Source organism: Ambystoma mexicanum, chromosome 8 (assembly GCF_040938575.1).
Source record: "Ambystoma mexicanum isolate Mex_15411 chromosome 8, UKY_AmexF1_1, whole genome shotgun sequence".
Classification (NCBI taxonomy): Eukaryota; Metazoa; Chordata; class Amphibia; order Caudata; family Ambystomatidae; genus Ambystoma; species Ambystoma mexicanum.
Genome location: NC_090929.1, coordinates 1,367,264,035 through 1,367,284,237, shown reverse-complemented (window position 1 = coordinate 1,367,284,237; position 20,203 = coordinate 1,367,264,035). Strand labels below are relative to the sequence as shown.

The 20,203-nt window shown below is 45.3% G+C and overlaps 1 protein-coding gene across 2 annotated transcripts in view; it reads left to right on the top strand.

Moving 5' to 3' along the window:
- The window catches only part of DOCK1 (dedicator of cytokinesis 1), a 2,312,292-nt gene that overhangs the window by 1,182,713 nt on the left and 1,109,376 nt on the right, over window positions 1-20,203 (top strand). The window lies entirely within an intron of this gene.

The following is a 20,203-nucleotide window of genomic DNA, read 5'->3' as shown; positions in this document are numbered from 1 at the left end:
CTGGGAAGCAAGAGCAACAAAACGAAGGAACTGGCGTTCTTTTTTTCTTGCCCTTTCCTTAAATTATTATAAATCACGATTATCGTTGGCCCACTTGTGCCCTTTTTTAGTTTTGGCTATTGGGTGGCTAGCGCCACCTATAGGCCGAAACGATTGCATTAGGAAGACAGCTAGGAGGGAGATGGGATATGAAAAGGGTCATAAACATTGTAGGTGGTGGTGTTTGGTAATTTACCCACGCATTGAATGCCTGTGGGTAAGCTTATCTGTATAGCCTTTCCCACCCACTTCATGCCCCTCCCTGCCCAAAGTGCATCCTGCTGGGATCGTTTTCAAGTTGCTTTACCAAGCTGCAACATCAAACTGAGTATTCAAAGTGTCTACCAGTGCCATGTCAAAGCAGTGTTCTGAGAGTTCATTCCTCAATGGGAGCTGGGAATGTGCTACTCGTGTAATATACATGCTTGAACCAAGTGGGCCTTCAGGGGCTTGAATTATCAGCAGTATGTGTCCACGTGACTGAAGTCTTGTTAAAAACAAGCATCCGCAAAGCCAACAGATCTGGCGTGTGTAGGTATTTTACAGGCACTACTATACGCCCAGGCACGCGCACCACGTTGCAGCAGCTACCATTAATGGCCAGATAATAACATGATGGCAGTGCCTGGCAAATGCCTGACCCACGCCGACGCAAAAGTCAAAATTGTTTGCATTGCCATTGCTTGCTCTTAATAGAATGGCAACTATGGTTCACCTGAAGGTCACTTATCAAGAGTTAACACAAATTTAATGCTTTCAGAATCCCTGACGACATGTGCGTTTTACCCTCTAGCACCCTAAGTTGCCCAGACCATTTCTATTCTGCCCTCCTCATTTGCTCTTGCCCCCCCTTCCTTTCCTTTCACTCTATTGTCTATTTTCCACACTACCATGGCCGTTTGTGGAACCTTATTTGATGGGAAATGCTGCTGAATATGTGGTGGCGCTTCCTTTTCATTGGTGGGCAAAGGCACCAAACTGGCTTTCTCTGTTTCCTATTTTTCATCTGTGGATCAGCATCCCACTTTGAAGGATGAAGGAAGGCATCGGGTGGGCGGAGCTTAGGCCAGGTGACCTAGATCCACTTGCACCTGCTGCCCATCTGCAAAGGAAGAGAGGCTGGAGGACTGCTTAAGTAGGGAAAGAGAGCCGCAACCAGGCTGGCACCAGGGGGGCAAGGCTTAGGCCAAAAGAGCGGTAACCAGGAATGCACCAGTTGGGCGGGGCTACGGGATAGTACTGTGTGGAGAGGAGAGTAGAGACAACTTGGAAGTAGAGGTGAATTGCATTGAAAAGGAGGGGGATGCCCTCAACTGATAGAAAAGTGTTTGTAGGCAGAGGAAGCCTGATCCTGTCAGGTGTTTGAAGCCTGATCCTGTCAGGTGTTTGTAGGCAGAGGAAGCCTGATCCTGTCAGGTGTTTGTAGGCAGAGGAAGCCTGATCCTGTCAGGTGTTTGTAGGCAGAGGAAGCCTGATCCTGTCAGGTGTTTGAAGCCTGATCCTGTCAGGTGTTTGAAGCCTGATCCTGTCAGGTGTTTGAAGCCTGATCCTGTCAGGTGTTTGTAGGCAGAGGAAGCCTGATCCTGTCAGGTGTTTGTAGGCAGAGGAAGCCTGATCCTGTCAGGTGTTTGTAGGCAGAGGAAGCCTGATCCTGTCAGGTGTTTGTAGGCAGAGGAAGCCTGATCCTGTCAGGTGTTTGAAGCCTGATCCTGTCAGGTGTTTGTAGGCAGAGGAAGCCTGATCCTGTCAGGTGTTTGTAGGCAGAGGAAGCCTGATCCTGTCAGGTGTTTGTAGGCAGAGGAAGCCTGATCCTGTCAGGTGTTTGAAGCCTGATCCTGTCAGGTGTTTGTAGGCAGAGGAAGCCTGATCCTGTCAGGTGTTTGAAGCCTGATCCTGTCAGGTGTTTGTAGGCAGAGGAAGCCTGATCCTGTCAGGTGTTTGTAGGCAGAGGAAGCCTGATCCTGTCAGGTGTTTGTAGGCAGAGGAAGCCTGATCCTGTCAGGATAGCAAAAAGAAGATGCTTTGACTAGGGGGGGAGTGTGAGGGGGTTCACACCGGACCATTTTAGGAAGACGTGGCCAAACTCTTAGCCAGAGAGAACATGAAGGTTGCAGAGGCATTGGTCCGAGGGAGAATGCAGAGGTGGACGTGTTGCATTTCAAAAGTCTCATCTGCATGAAGTAGAGGCTGCAGGCCGTGAGTGAGTGAGTTAAAGTAAGGCTTTATTCCTTGGGTTGCTGGATAAATCATTGGCTCAAGCCTTTAAGTACATTTAAGACAAAAGGGACATCTGGCCTCAACCTCACTCTCCCAGAGCATCTTGCAACTGACACTCAACAAAGAAAGGTCATTCAAAACACCCACGCAGAATTCCAACATTCTCCAGGTTGACAGGCACATATCATCCATCAACCTTCTCTCTCCCATTCAGTGTAGTGAGCAGGACAAGCGTACATGATGTAATCTCGCTCTCTCTCGCTCGCTCTCTCTCTCTCTCTCTCACACCCCCCCCTCAACCAATAACAGCACTCACTCGAAGACTGCACCATTATGTTGATGAGCAGGAAGGACAACATTGGCATAGTCAATACGGAGAAGGGCCCATGTGAAGTAGAAGTATAAGGACATTCTTCTCTGCCGATCCCCATCATAGCGCACACGCACCAATCTTGAGCCCAGCCTGACAGTTATTTTGAACATGGTGGTTGAAGCTTGTTGCCTCGCTCTCTCACACACAAACACGGAACCGTGAGAATCCGCTAACAGAAACCTGAAACAAGCAGCTCCATGCATTGGCCACGCCTGCCACCTGGAAACAGTCTGGCAAAGCCGTTTTTCTTTGTGCCACGCATCAAGGTGGATGCTCCAGTGGGACCCTGATAGAACATCAAGGGAATTGGGGCAATAAGAGAGGCAATCCAAATAAACAAGAGCGCTGGAAGCAACTCCTCCCCCCCCCCCCCCCCCCCTCTCTGAGGCACTCAGATGCTGCCTGGATTATGCCTTTTACATGAACCATCAAAAAGGTGAGCTTAGTTCCTGTATACACAAGGAAAGATGTTATTACGCACACAAAAGGAGGCCATATTACAATTAGATATCAGTAGCAGAGACCAGGAGAGAGTGGGGAAGTATACTGAACCATAACAACATGGGAGATCCCTAGTACTTTTGGCTCCAAGCAATGCATAACAGGATCTAGAACACCTGGATTCAGCACAAGCTGGGCTAATGACCATATAGGTGCACACTTCATTGACATAGAGCCACCAAACACTGTGTGCATCCACAGCATAACACCAGGCTACAGAATTCCACTGGCACCAAAGTCACGGTACCAGATTGCCGACAGGGTCACGACACGCACAGAGAATCCAGCAATAATCAAGACGCTCCCAGGGAAAAATGTAGGCAAAGGACATATGTCAGGAAGCAAAGATAAGCAGAGTCAAACCGGGCAGCCCCCGTCCCAACAGAAACACCATAAGTCACTGGAAAAGCTTTGGGCCAGTAACAAACACCTCTTGGGGTTTGTGCCTACACTCAAGCAGTAATTATCACATGGTGCGTAACGTTAATCCTTCGACATGGAGGCCTCCGAAGAAGACTTCACCAAGAGCTTCCAGGAGTTTCAAGATCGGTTTTCCTCAAACTTTCAACTGCAGTTTTCAATGTTCACAGCAGAAATCAGAGAGTCACTTGCCGAAGTAACTAAGGAAATTGCATCTTTAGCAAAAAGAGTGGACACGAACGAACAGGCTATACAAACTCTAGCAGAAGACCGTAAACAGACATATGTTGCATTGGAAGAGTTGTCCAGGGCAACGCACAATCTTGAATTTACGATATGAGAATCTCAAGAACGGATCGTGACAATATCATATTTGGATAAGGAACCTTCTGGAATCTATACTAGATTCAGAACTGAAAGAAGCAATCGGCCGTATGTTTGCAAATCTTATCGCCGGTGAGGAACCTATTGAAATTCCGTTGAACGGAGTTCATACGGTTGGTCCCAAATGACTGGAACCAGGCACCGGACCCGAGATGTTCTAGCTGCATGTACCCTATACCCACAAAAAGAACGTATTCTTAAGGAGGCAAGAGCTACTGCGACGATCACATACAATGAGGCAGAGATTCAATTATATCACAATCTCTCCAGGATAACCTTCCAGAAACGCTGTGACATGCAAGATATTGTGTGCACCCTCCAAGCTAGAGGCATAAAATATAGATGGACATTTCATTTTGGACCATTATTCAACCTAGAATGCAGCCAACAAAGAATCACGTTGTGTGAGTCATGAATGTCTCTATTACAAATAGAAGCAGACCCTACGGGGGAAAGTGGCACTTGACAAAGAAAGAACCGTAGAGATCTGAAAAAGGAAGACTGGTGATCCCGACTAAGAGGCCTGACTCCTAAGGCAACATCATAATATTATAGTCAATCCTGTGTGAAGGAGAACTTCCCCCAACAGAAATAACACTAATCTTTTGAATCTATCTGTTTGGAGAAAAAGATGGGAGAGCTAGGAATTCCCCCATTTTACGCTTTTACTAAAGATGGGTCACAGCCGGGTGAATTCTTCCCGGAACCGGTTAGTACCTGTGATTTGCACCAGGTAACATTTTGGGGGAGGATCGATCAAGAGGTGGGTGTGGGTCACTATGAATCACTGTTGTGCAATCATGTCTGTAGCAACAAAAGGGGGGTATATTGGTGGGGTGGTAAGCCTTCAAGGCACTGGAATGTTTCAATATTCTGTTAGTATTATGCCACATTTGATCAATCCATAGTGTATGGGACATAATAGTTAAAGTAAAAGTTTTTGTCATGGAACGTCAGGGGGCTTAAGACACCACAGAAATGTAGGAAGGTGGAGTCAGTCTTGAGGCAGCACCAACTGGCTTTGGTGGCACTCCAAAGAAAAAATATTTACAGAGCTGACAAGGGGAAACTTCACCTATGTCAATACCCGACAATCATTCAAGCATGCGTAGCGAGTAATTAGTAGGCGCACTAATTGCAATTCGGGAAGTGTACGGGATCCAAGTCATTCGCACAAAAACACATAAGGAAGGCAGATACGTATTTGCAAATCTAAAGATGGATTCCGTCAATTTAACAGTGGCCTCAATATACTCCCCGATCACAGGCCAAGATGGCTTTCTGAAACACGTGATGTGCTTTTTCGCGTCTTTTTTGGAAGGCGAATTGTTAATACTAGGTGACTTCAATTTGGCATGAGATCCAACACGGGACAGAAGTGGGGTAACCCGTTGGGCACCGCCTCCCCCCTCGGGTGGATTACAGTAAATATTTGCAGACCTTTCCCTAGTGGATATCTGGCTCACTCTCAAAGGTGACGAAAAAGGATACAGCTTTTATTCACATGTACACAGACCCTTTTCCCATATAGATTACCCCTGGATCGCTACTCCACTTTTGGGAACTATTCCACAAATCATGACACACACAATTACTATATTTGATCATGCCCCTTTCACACTAAGGCTAAAGCTGACAAAAGATAAACCAAGGCTTTCGTCCTGGAGATTCCTGTCAATCCTACTGCAAGACCAAGTTATCACGGATGAACTAGCTGGACCAATTGGATCATTTTTTTATTTGAACATAGATGTGGAGACCTCACAGAATGTTACTTGGGATGCGTTTAAAGCCCCCTTAAGGGGTGTTCTCATAGCTGCAGAAGCCAATAGGTGCAAACATCAAACATTATTGGAATAAGAATTGGAGGAGGAATTGTCACAAATTTTGAATAAAATGGAAACTGACACAGGGCCACAGATGCAAAATGCTTTCAGAGTGGCAGTAGGCAGACCCAATTGCACTAATCAATTTAGATGCCAAAATGTTCACCCAAGTAGTAGCCCATCGGATAGTTGACCTTTTACCCTTACTAGAACATACAGACCAATCAGGGTTTATTAAGTCAAGGCAAATTCACGATAACCTACGCAGAGTCTGCCACATTTTGGAGAAAGTCAACAAGAAACAGATTCCAGCAGTCCTCGTTTCCATAGATACGGAAAAAGCATTCGATCGAGAGGAGTGGTCATTTCTTTTTCTGACACTAGATAAACTGGGATTCGGACCAAACTACATAATGGCAATTTATAAAACTCCTTCCACGAGACTCTTAATAAACAGCCATCTTTCCTCTCACATTTCCCTTCAGCGGGGTACTAAGCAAGGGTGCCCGCTTTTGCCTATGTTGTATGCATTGCATCTGGGAACCCTTTTAGCTAAAATTCGACAGACAAGATATAATGTATCCCGTTTGGAGGCTCCAATCACAAGATTATGGCTTTTGCTGATTATATGCTGCTTACTGCAGCAGAACCGTCAAATATATTACAAGTAGCTGCACATGCCTTTAAACAATTCTGAGGGGGTGGCAGGACTAAAAATAAATGGAAAGAATTTGGAAATATTAAATGGATCACTTTCACCTCTGGAAATCTTAGAACTTCGAGCACACACTGAACTTGGATGGGCGCAAGAGGGGATTAGTTTACTGGGCATGAAAATTGCCTCGATATTACAAGGCTTTTATGCTGCCCACCCCCCTATTGAAAGAAATTGAATCTCAACTTAAGAAATGGTACCCTCAGATGATTTCCTGGCTGGGTAGAATTCATTCTGTCAAAATGGTAACTCTCCCTAAGGCACTCTATCTTTTTCAAGCGTTACCTATCAAAGTTCCCCTATCGTTCTTCCATAAAATACATAGGGCTGTTTTGTCTTTTGTGTGGAACAGCAAAACCCCCAGGTAGCTTTTAACTATGCTAATGCTCCCAACAGCTAAAGGAGGGATGGGTCTTCCCAACTTTCTGACATACTATCGCGCTGCTCAAATCAGGGTCATGAGGGAATGGTCCACGGGAGCACGCGTGAAAGGATGGGTGCAAATGGAACAAGCGTTGGGGGCACATAGACCCAGGGATTTATTATGGTTACCGAAGCAGGATCACCCTGCCAATATACATGCAAGCGAAATCATGAATTTGGTGGAAGAAACATGGGATATGGTAGTTAGGAAATATGGCCTCACAACGTTTCCGTCCCTTTTGACTCCTATTTATTTAACCCCAGTTCACCCCTAGCTTAGAACCAAGCTGTGGAAGGAGGTCGGGTGTGAAAAGCTGAGAGATATGCTCCTGGGAGCAGAGACTAAAACATTCATATAATGTAAACAAGAGAAAAATGTAGGTTCAGATATTTCCAGGTTAGACACAGGTTAGACACTGGACTCTAGCCCCTCCAATCAAAGCAGCCGCGGTGAGGGAATTAACACCATTTGAGAACAATATGTCAACCAATCCATGGAGCAAGGCTATTATTTCCAATTTATATAACATAATGGGGGAGAGGACCCCAAAAGGGCTGTTCAGCTGCAAAAAAACATTGGTTGGAAATATTGGGGGAAGAGATATTGGACTAGAATTGGGAAGTGTTATGGAAAATAATACCCAAGCTCTCCAGAGCGATTCAAATCAGAGCGTTTTGGTATAAACTCATGGTGCAGTGGCATTACACCCCAGCCTGTTTAAATCAGATGAACCCTACTATATCTAATGAATGTTGGAGGAGATGTGGTTCGGTGGGGAACTGGATGCACATATGGTCGAATTGTCTGGACTGGCAATATATTGGGGTGAGGTGACAACAACGTTCGAAATCCTCCCAGAAAGTTTATTCAATTTATCAACTAGCGGCACTTTTAGTGATAGCCCAGAACTGGAAGAAATGTGATCCTCCCCACATCTCGGAGTGGTTTGCTAAAGCCTGGAATTTTTTGTCACTAGAGTGGATGTCATGTTACCTGCAGGGGAACTTTCTGCATTTACGGAACACTGGAAAGAAGTTGTGACATTTTTACATGATGACTTCCTATGTTCAATTTTGCCCTCAAAACGATACATAATGGGTATTGTAGGATTAGCCGATTTATGAAAACATAAGGCTGTGGCACAAATATTAAAACTAAGACTTTTGTGTAGCTCAACAGGTGGGGGTGGGAGTGGTGGCGGATTAAGAACCTTAGGGGGGTTGGGTACAGTTTTTGTTACTGTATTGTTGAAATGGCAATACATTTTTAAAAAAATCTGTTGGTCTATGAATCTTTGAAAGCTAATTCATAGTGCAATTGTCACATCATATGTTTTATATTCCAATAAAAGTGACCAAAATCTATATTTTTAGAGCCTCTGCTAAAGGTGAAATAATAGATCATTTTTGAGTGCCTTCTTAGATCTTTGTGAAAATAAGGGCGTATCCAGACAATAGACACTTTGAAAAGTCAGAATCCTACCATGTTAGTCAATTGAACTGTTGGCGAGGTTTTTGGTGTGCCAGAGGTCTCGGGATTGCTACAAACTCACCAGATCCGCTCCCAAAGGCCCAACAACCCTTTCCCCAGAAGAAATGTAGAACATCATTTCTCCTATCCTCCCACCTCACCCTCCCTACCCCACAGGCAAAGCCACCCTCATCACTGCCACCCACCTTCTCGGTCATCCGACCCATGAAGCACGTGTCAGTTGAGGCTTTCGTTGCCACCTTCGCACCCCCTCTCCCCCTTCGGCTGACTCCCACCCTGACACTGCCCTCTCCATGCTCCACTCTGCTATATCTGATACCCTTGCCCCTGTCATGAGAATCCACCTGAAGCCCAAAGCCAAATGTAACTCCTGGTATGACTCGGAGCTGGTCACCCTTAAACGCAAGTGCAGGGTGGCAGAGAGGAAATGGCGTGCTTCATGTTCATCCTTTGACAAACTGGCCTGCCGCCTGCTCCAAAGGCAATACCGTCTCTCCGTTCTCTCCAAGAAGAGAGCCCTTATCCGAGCCTGCATCTCTGCGGCATCTAACAACTCGGCCGAACTCTTTAAAATCTGCAAGGAGCTTGCCAACCCTGCTGCAGTCTCTCCTCTCCTGTCCCCTCCCAGGCCCTCTGCACTGGCCTCTCACTTCATCTCTAAAACTCAGGACATCCTGTCCTCACTCTCCTCCTATCACATCCCTCCCTCTCTTCCTGGTTCTTCCTCTGGGCCTTCTACAGCCACCCCTCCTCCCTCCTTCTTTGCCTTTCCCCTTTTTTCTGCTGACGAGGTTTCCAGACAAGTTCGATCTATGAAAGTCTCGTCTAAACAGGTTCACCCCTGTTCCTCCAAAACTATCAAGGACCACATCGACTCCCTGGCTCCTGCCCTGGCTGACTTTTGCAACCACTCCTTCGCCTCTGGAGTCTTCCCATCCCCCCTTAAGCACTCCCTTGTGCACCCTCTTAAGAAACCCTCTTCTGACCCCTCATGCCCGGCTAACTATCGCCCAATCTCCATCACTCCCTTCCTGGGCAAGCTCCTGGAGAAACTGGCCATCTCCCAGCTTAACCTCCATGCTGAATCTGTTGGCAGTCTTCATGACCATCAATCTGGCTTCAGAGCTGCCAGAAGCACGGAAACTGCTCTCCTGAACATCCGTGAGGACCTACTCTTGAACCTTGACTCCACCACTCCGTGTGTTCTCTTTCTGCTCGATCTCTCTTCTGCCTTTCACACTGTCAACCATGCCATCCTGCTCAACCGTCTCCGTGATAACCTGGGTATCACTGGTCAGGCTCTGGCGTGGCTGACCTCTTTCCTCTCCATCGACCCTCCCAGGTCCAACTGGGGTCCTTCCTCTCTGACATCTTTTGTGGTGTCCCCCAGGGATCTAACCTCTCTCCCTGGCTGTTCAACCAGTATCTGGCACTCCTTGCCCACCGCATCACCGCTCTCTGCCCCAACTTTCAGTGCTATGCAGATAATACCCAGCTCATTTTCAGGCTACCCTCGGCCTCCTCCTCTCCTTCCCTCATCTCTCACTGTCTGTCTGCTATCCAGGAATGGTGTGCCGCCAATGACCTCTACCTTAATGCCAGTAAGACTGAGATTCTACTCATCGGCACACCCACTCCCTCCTTCCCTGCAGCTCTCTGGCCGGCCTCTCTTGGCCCTCTTCCTGCTCCTACCTGCACGGCAAAAAACCTCAGGGTTATCTTCGACTCCACACTCTCCTTCTCTCCTCATATATCTGACGTCTCTAAGAAGTCACACTATCAGCTGCACCTCCTCAGAGGTATTCTTCCCTTCCTCTCCTTCCCCCAGAAGCTCACTGTCTCACGAGCCCTGGTTCTCTCAAAGCTGGACTACTGTAACAGCCTCTATCTTAATCTGCCTGCCTCCACTCTCCGCCTTCTGCAACTCATCCAGAACAGAACTGCGAGACTTGTCCTTGGCCTCAAGCCCAGGGACCGTATCTCTCCAGGACTGAAGTCTCTGCACTGGCTCCCAGTGGCTGCGAGGATAAAGTTCAAAACCCTCTGCATTGTCCACAAGGCTTTCGGGGGCCTGGGGCCTAAATACCTTCAACTCTCTCTTCCTAAATATCTTCCTTCCCGAGCCCTTCGCTCATCCGTCTCCAACTCCCTCAGGGTCAGCCGCTTCTCGAAGCAACGAGCTGGGGGTAGATCTCTCTCCACGGCAGGGGCCTCCCTCTGGAACAGCCTTCCTGCCTCTCTGAAACTTGAGAACCATCTACGGTTCCGGAAGCACCTCAAAACCTTCCTCTTTGCTTCTGCTTTCTCTCTCCCCTGCTAATTATTTGCTGAATCTGCACCGAATCTGCAACTGGGCCACTCTCGCCGACCTCGGTCCTGGGCCCAGCCACTCTCCAGTTGCACTGCCTCCCTGGCAACCCCTGCACTGCGGGACTGTCTATGTACCCCTACAGCCCCCGTTCCCAGCACTTGTCTGCACTTACCTTGCACTTGCCACCAGCTGGCCCTTATTTATTTTATTCTACTTACCTTGTACTGCACTTCCCCCCTCCCCTCCCCTTGCACTTTCTCCCTTCCCCCTACCCCTGCACTTGCGCGATCTGAATGACACCTGGCCTAGTAGGATCGTTGTCTGTCTTCCCCTGTTCCCCCCTCCCTGCCTCATCGCGCCTTGAAACACTTGAAACCCTTGTGTATAGGCGCGTTACAAATGCCATATCATATCATATCATATATCATAACTCGGCCATGGGCAAGTTAGTATTGTTGTTTATTACAAAAACTGACGGGGATCATACAGGACATTTGCAAATCTCCAGAGTCACCAATTCCAACAAACGTGCGTCAGCACCTAGGCCCTCCCCCAAAAACCTATCACACGTACCCATTGGGTGCTCGGAGTGGTAGATCCTATAGATTGCCCATATACATCTTACTCTATTGGTCATCCCTTGTCATGTGTATGGCCTGCGCCTTCCGCAAGAAACTATCTATTACATTGTTGCAGGGTCTCAGGATTACCATTGGCCCTTGCCCCCTGGGTTTTTGTTCCCCGATTGGCTGGAACTGGTTTCCTCTGGCCTGGGTCCTAGTTCGGTTCTCAGCCCTCTGTGCACCTCTTCAAGGTGATGTGAAATGACTGTGTGTTCCCAATATATCTGGTAACACCACCACTTTTGCCTAATGGAGTGCTCTCCATGTTGCAACATTTTTTACTTGTTCATGTTTCACTTTTCGTCTGGGTTGCTGAGAACTGTTCGTCTTTCCACTGCGGGTGAATACCCTTTATCTTGCTCGTCCGGTTCACGTGGTTTTGGACCACAAAATCGAGCTCTCTGGGTCTGAAAATATGAGGATGTATTCTGCTTTTCTGCAGCTGGTCCCTTGTCATTTGAGGTTTAGAATTTGCTGTTTATCTCTGACCTTGGCTGTGAGCTCTGGCCTTCCCGCTCTGTGCAACCTGGTTCTGCTTCCCTCACCATTTGTCCTATGGCTTGAGGTCTTCTGTGATTTTCATTGGACTTGTACTACAATTTCTACACACTTATATCGTGCTATATTTTCTATAGGTTAGTCGTACTTTGTCCTACCAGGCTCCTTATGTACTCCTGTAGTTCCATAGGGTTAGTTGCCATAAGCATCTGCAAGCTTGCCCTGCATCTCTTTGTTGCCTTGCATTCAGCGTTTCTGCCCTTGGCAAATTAGAAAATAATAAAAGCGTTGACAGTTTATATATATATATATATATGTGTGTACTTGTCCTCTATCTACAGAACTGTGTAAGCTTGTTCTTCACGCTGTGTTGGGTTGCAAGTGTACTTCATGACTAACGCGGCTATGTCGTGGTGTCACTAATGACATCAGCACAGGGGTTTTCCGGCATTCAATCAACGTTGTCCATCATGGCATTTGGATCCATGACCACTGTTGAAGCACTTTTATCCATAAAGACATTCACTGGATAAGGTTGGAAATATCTCTCTGCATACTTGTCAGTCACTGGTGCTCTTGGGGGTTGTCCGAATAATGAGTGACTATGTGCATTCTTTACTCTTCGGGCCTTCATGTTCATGGGGAGGAGGGGGGCCATTCCTGGGACCCTCTCTCCAGAACATTCTTCTATCCTTCACAAAGGCTAAGGATGTCTTTAGCAATAGGCTGAAAGTAAAAGAGATCGCCCCAACATGGCAACATAGTACATCAGCAGCACACTTGGAAGAAGAAAAGGCCATTTCATCTAACACGCTGCACATACCACAATGATACGTAGTAGTGGTCAATGGAAGTTCACCTTCTCTTCAGACCCACAAAGCACTGTCTGGTGAATATGCATATTAGCTGAAAAGCTTGTATTTTTATCTCATTGCGCAGTAATTGTCTTTTTTATTGTAGCACTGTTTTACACATAGCTTGGTGAACCCAAGACAGACTGATCTCAAGGATGAAGACTACATGTGCATTTCACCATGAATGGGGATCATCAGTATGGTGCAGTCTACAGCTTTGTGTATTTGAGTGACTGAAGCATTGCGGCATGTGTATCAAATGCCTGCATTACAGGTCAAAAGATTTTTTTTCTTGAATTTTTTTAAACCCGCCTGATCATTGATGGTGTTTGCAAAAGGAAACCCATGCATGCCGCGGGTCGTCATCTGTATCAGTGTTTGTTACGCTGGAGAACGCAATTTACAATATAAAACTGTCCCATCGAGTAACGGCATGCTCCCACTCCCTGGATATCGGCATGTGATATTTACCCTCTTGCTTTTGAGAGACATGCTGCACTAGCAATCTTGCGAAGAGTAGTATTTATGGTAAAAAAAAAAAATCATAACAAACTCTGCGCAGTTCACCAACCATGATCTCATTTGTGACGCAATATTCAGGGTTAATAACAGGTCATTGTCGGTCGTTAAGACAAAACAATCCTTTTAAAAACATACCACACAACGTTTTATTGGTCCACAAACAATGAATACAGGAATCTATTCAAGACTTTATTTTAAAAACATTTCTGAGTTAGTCAAACCATATTTTAAATGTGTATTGTTGGGTGGTTGGGAATTAAATCCGATGAGAAATAATAGTACAAATTAAGTGAACAAATTACACATTTTAATAATAGGATCGCCAACACACCCCTGATTGGTTGCGTGCAAATCTACAGTGCTTCTAGTTTCCCTGACATTTTTCTTCCATCTGGTGGCACTAATTATGTTTCCGACAGCTTTTGCCTGGTATCCTTGGGATACATATTTTGGCATTATGTTGCATATCTGCAAAGCCTTCTTTCTAGTCGGATTATAATGCTGATTGATGCCTTGCTGTTGGGAGCATAAGGAAGTTGTGTCAGAATCATTTTAAATGCTACTCAGGCACTGACTGATATGGCAGCATAATAGCTTTGATTCTAATCTACTGTGCACTGACCAGTGGAGAGTACTTGAGCGTAATGTTCCCTCAAATGCTATGAAAACCCTGTTAGCAGAAATGAGTTTTTATGCTTCCAGGGACCTGAATTGCATGCATGCCGAATGAATGCCAGCCCTCCTTCAGACCTATTTTTCAGTTTTTGTCTCAACCTTTGCAACATGTTATGATTGATGATTATAGCAATCAGACATGGCTTGCAATGCAAACTAATTTGTTTCACTCGGAGTAGCCGGGAGCACGATATATCCCTTGTTTAGAACGTCGATGCCACTCCAGGAATGAGTTATTTATCCCTTTCTCCTATAGTAGCATGGCATTGCATAATAATGCTTTCGGTGATTTGTATAATTTTTTGTTTAATAAACGATCTAAGCCTATGCATGCATATCTTACGCATACGTTCTCCCTTACAAAGATTTTAATTCGGGAGCGCTCATTTTGAAATAAAATGTCACTGTCTGGTGCTATTTTACTCCTGGAAATATCAGTGACACTAGATCCTGGACCTGCAAACCTTGACTCTCCAGATGGTTTGGACTGCAACGCCATCTTCCCTAGCCAATGGTGAGGGATTATTGAAGTCAACGTTCAAAACATCTGGAGAGTCACAGGTTGCAGGCCCCGGCACTAAACCGCCCGCAGAATTGATTGTGACACTTGTCTCCAAAGCTATCGAGAAGCCACAGTCTTGGTCTTTAGCAAATCACAAGAAGTAAAGCCTGGATAAGTAGTCTACTTGGCATGTGTGTAGCTTCCCTAAAACCAAGAATATATTTTCGCATGATATTGTTGAATAAAATGTCTTGCTATCATGAATTTTTAAACTTCTTGATCTAGGTTGGTCATTACTGTCTACAATTTCCCTCCGCAGTAGCATACAGCTTGTGAAAGGTTTTTGACATATTTTGTTTAGTTTTATTGAAATTGACAAACTACTTTGACAAGATCTTGCTAGCTAAATGTTAAAGGAAGTTATAACAAATTCTAAGTTTATTACACTTCAAAGATCACTGTCTTTAGATATTTTTGGTTGTTCTCTGACTCATGCAAACTATACGTTGTGTTGGAAATATTTATTCTAAGTTTACTTTCGAATCACCTATTTTGGACTGATCTTGTTGCATGAATTATAAAATATTCATTCAGAATTTCATGCAGATTGAATTTGGCAGGCCATTTGCATTCAGATCTTGCATTCAGATCTTAAATTGGTCTTTAACTGTAACATTAATTATGTCGTGAATAATCCTTAAAATTATGAAGGTAACCTATTTGGGCCCTAATAAATGTCTTGTAGTACACGTTTCTTTACACTGTGTTGCTGCACAGAGGTGATTCAGACAATTTAAACTTAATTTCATGAATGCTAATAACACCCTTGAACATTACGAGTATCATTTTGTGAATGGCTTTGCCCCGTTATAAAAGTCTTATCTAGTCGCTGTCATATTCAATTTACCTCGAGTCATAGTACTCTCAGCAGGGAGGTTTCTTTTGTGCTGTGTATTCGCTGGCTATTCTATTTTGCTGAGCTAGCGGCAGCCTTGTTCTCCTTCTGAGTTCTCAGAATATTTAGGATCTGACAGTAGATCTTCAAAAATCAATATTTACCACTTGGCGGTTTTGTTCCTTTTGGTATATCTCAGATAACATTATGAAAATGCATGTATTCTCCGTACGATTACTGCACAGTTTGCCCACATGTAGTCCATTTACTGCAGCTAGAAACACTGCAGTGTGATTCCAGATGGAGTAGTCCTGACAGCGAGCCAGCTTGCTCAAAAGCAACATGTAGTTATGCGCCACACTGTGCCTCTGTCCTTGGAATCGCATCAATCCAGCAGGCATGCTGCACCATCTTCTCAACCATCTCCTAGAGAAGGAGCCTGACTAAAGTCCCTGGTTCTTTCAGTCCATTCCCACATACCCATTTGCTCATTCAGGACTCAGATTCATATGCCATCAATTATTCCTCCCCCATGTTTTAAATATCGAATCTGCCCTACTTCACAAACCCCAAACAAATGCACTGTCATCACAGTCACTGTACAGAAACAAGTTGGCTCTAAAACATTCACTATCACTGTTAATACCCCGCCCTGTTCCAAGCAGTCTATGTAAAGCTGTGTTCTCCTATGGTCCAGCAGTGCACACATATGGGGCTGATTTACTAAGCTAAATGAGCGGCTTAAGTAAAGAACACAAGTCATGTTTTGGTGCAAGTTTTACCTACCCTTTTTCTGAGCTTAGTAAATTTAGTTTTACTTTTCTTTTTTTTTAGCTTAGTAAATCATATTATAGACCAGCGATCGCCACACTATAATTGAGCATCAAGTTTCAGAGGAAAATTGAATTGGAAATCATTTTTGACTTGCATGATGGATTTGGCTGATATTTTGGAAACAAAAAGTTTTTCACAAGCACCCACAGACTGCAAAGTTGGGAGAGATTTGTTAAAAAATAGAAAAGCTTTTAAAAAAGCAAAAACCCACACTGTTTTCGGCCTACTCCCATTCATTTCTACATGGAGTTGAAGTCCACATTTCTGCACAGCAAAAACAGCTGGACAGAATTGGAGCAAGTATGAAACAACTTGGGCACAAGGCATTGCCGCGATATCCCTCAGCGTTCTGGGGTTATTATGGACAGTAGTTGGTAAAATATTTGATGGAGAAGGGGGGGTGCCCCCTTCTTCCAAATTTTAGCTATATCTCCCATTGTCATCATCACTGCTTCCAAGGAGTCAGGAACAGCCCAACGTCCTTGGAAGCAGGCCCCTAACCGTTATCTTAGGCACCAGCCGGTCCCCACTGGGACCTTTTGGACCTTGTCCTGGCGCCGGTGGCACCAGGCTCATCAAAGCCATCGGTCCCGGCACTGGAAGCGCCGGGCTCATAATATGTATGAAGATGCTTGGGTGGACTTACCTGCAGCAGACCATGCTGCTTACTTACCAGCCACATAGGAATCCTCTGTGAACAGGAACTACTTTCTTACCTGGGTGGGGCAAGCTCCACTCCCTGGATACAACATGGGAACTCTTCTGGAACTGGAACTCTTTTCTTACCTAGGCGGGGCCGTGGAGGAAGACGCCTCATCACTCCAAGGCTATTTAAACCACACCCGATTGAACAAACGTGCTTCGCGTTATTCTGCATCTGCAGCAGAACGCTCACCGAGCCTGTTCCAGCCTTTCTTCCTTCCGATCCTGAACCTGCAAGAACAATACTTACCACTCCTGTATCCAGTATTCAGCAGCACCTGCAAAGACAAGAAACAACAGGTTAGCACGGCAACCTTTACATGCAGCGCTTTCCTCGCCTGATCCATCGGCAGCAAACATTTCTTCACGCTGCACCTCCGCCTGTGAAGACAAAAGCATTGTTATTACTTACCGGCACTCCCCGAATTCCGGATTTCTTCAACGCTTCAACCCAGCATCTGAAAGACAAAAGAAGAGACATTAGACAGGTATTTACTCACGTCCATCGCGCTCGCCACAATAGAACGCCTGCAAATACTCCGGCGTTTTCCAGCATCTCTTCAGCACAAACTCACAGCTGCAAGGGAAAAGAGACAGTTAGAGCGCTTGCATTTACTTACGCATTTCCAAGCGCTTCATTCCAAGGCTCTGGCTCCAACTTCGGCTCTCTTCACACCATCTCCTATCTCAAGATAAATAGGAAAAAGCATTAAAAAAGCATTATACAGAGTCCTGTTCTATATTAAGGTGCTCACGCACCTAAAGACTATAAGGACTAAAAAGGTGTCCGGAAACTCACCGCTCATGCAGTTAACGACGGCAGCGATCCTCTGATGTCAAGAGGCCTATGTTTCACCAGTGAAGGAACTGGCAACGGCACCCTGCACCAGACGCAGATGGAGAGTCCAGCATTCACCTATCTAAGGTGAGCACGTTGACCTGGGGGCTCTACGGAGAAGCTAGGAAGAGAGAGAGAGAGAGGGACATTCAACAACCCAGATCATTAACCCCCATATTCTTTCACCTGCAGAAATCTCACTCTTCAAGTTCGACACACAGTGCGAAGAGGTTCGGCCCCAGAAGCAAATCGAGTCCTGCACATCACTTTTCGGGTCACAGACACCTTCCTGCCAAGACCAGCGCCTCCGTGGGAATCAGGTGAGCGTTACACCCATGGTGCAATGCAGCAAAGAGGCTGAGAGTCTTTTCTGAAATGAAAAAGCAGCCATTCTTTTCCAAAATGATATTGCTAATAACATTTGAATTGCTAGATGGATTTAGATTACATTTTCAAAACAAAGATTTTGTCAAGGGCCCCCCAATCTGCAAATTTTGGTAACAATACGTTATAAAGTGAAAAAGTTATTAAGAAAGCAAACACCACATTTTTCAGCCCATTCATTTTCCCATAGAGAAAAAGTGCAGTTTATGAGCAGCTTTAGCATGAAAACCGCTTGGTAGATTTAGACCAAATAAGAAGCAATAAGGGCACAAAGCATTGACTTAATTTACGTGACTGGTTTTAGAATTTATCCAGTAGTTTTTAAAATATTCAACAGAGAACGGGGTGCCAACTGTGACTTAAAACCGTTTAATCGGTCTTGATGCTTTGCAGTAGAGAGACTGAAAGAGGCTAATACCTTTTGATTTGCTGGATGGATTTGGATACATTTTCTAAACTAAAGGTTTGTCAAGGTACCCCCCCAAACTGGAAATGTTTGCAGCAATTTGTCAGAAAATTAAAAAGTTATTAAGAAAACCTAAAAGTGCAGTTTTCAGCCTACTCCCATTGGTTTTCCCATAGAGAAAAAGTGCAGTTTTTGAACAGCCGTAGTGAGAAAACTGCAGAGCAGTTTTGGACCAAACTTCGGAATGAACTCCCCCATGACCTTACAAAGTCTGATAATGTACTCGACATCAGAAAAAGACTACTCGACACTCTTCTGTTTATGTAGTCACTCCTAGGGGACACCGAGTGCTTTGAACAACAGTGCTTAGATGGCCTGGCCGTAGCCTCTATATAAATACCAATAGCATCAGGCTAGATGTCTGCAGTGGGAAAAAAGACACTATGTGAAGTTGGGGAGCCATTTAAGGGTAGAACATTTTCAGTTTATCAAGGAAAGATTGTGTGATTACAGCGGCAAAATTTCAAGACTTGCTCAGAAAATAATGTGCGTAACACGAAGTAATGACTGATAGGGGTAACAGAAGAGGGGTAGGGAGAGAAAAAGCAATTGTGTGTAGTGAGGGGACCTGGAAAAAATAAGGGTACACATGGTAAGTGCCTTTGAAAACATGGAAGACTCTTTAATTCTGATCAACTTTTCCTGTTATCGCAGGTATCACAAACCGCTACGCTACTGCAGGAATTTCTGTTATTGGAATTGGAAAGTATTACTGTGAAATGATCACGGGAATAAGGAGTTAGGGAAAAGGGTCTACCATCTACAGTGCCTACATATAATGGGCAGGCAGGGAGCAATGGTGTTTGGTAACAAATTAATGGTCTGACATGGCCAGTGACCATAGCAAGTAGTCCCAAAAGAAAGATATTCTTGCAACATGTACAGAGGCCATGGCCAAAAGCCATACCTAGTGAGACCTCAAGAAACTATGCAACATGATCGGCCATGGCCAATGGCCTTGGCTAGTGGACTCAAAAGAAAACTATTGGTGCAGCATGTACAGTGACCACAACAGAAAGCCAGAAGTGAGAGTTTAGTTTATCTGATTTAATTCAACAAAACCCCTGAAATTCAGCACTTGCATTTCAATCCAGTACACCCTGGAGAAGAAAATGTGTCACAGAAACCAAACAGTGATGGGAGATAATGTCCTGGAGAGGGCGAGGGAGGGAAAAAGCTATGAGGGGAGTGCGGGGCCACATAGAAAGAGGAGGGGGGCCTTAGTGAGTGCCTGTGAGAACTGGGAAGAGTTTTTGATTTTTGTGTTTTATCCAGGGAATACTGCGGGAATCCTGTGGGCATGGGTAGTTCAATGCCACTGTATGTGTAGTGTGTTGCCTTTATTGGGGGAATTATGCAGGAAGAGGGAGAGAGTGAATTACAAAAAGTAATTCTACACCTGCAGTGATCACATCTCCCAGGCACGGGGCAATGGGTCTCTGTGCCAAAGGTCATGGCTAGTTGGCCCTAAAGAAACCTATTGGTGGAACATGTACCTAGGTCACGGCCAAAGGCCATGGCTAGTGGGCCCCAATGGGCCATGATCAAGGGCCATGGCTAGTGGGCCACAAAGAAACCAATTGGTGCAGCATGTACACTGGCCATGGGCGAAAGCCGTGGCCAATGACCATGGCCTTAAACCTATTGGTGCAACATGTACAGTGTCCACGGCTGAAGGCCATGGCTAGTGGGCCTGAAGAAACCTATTG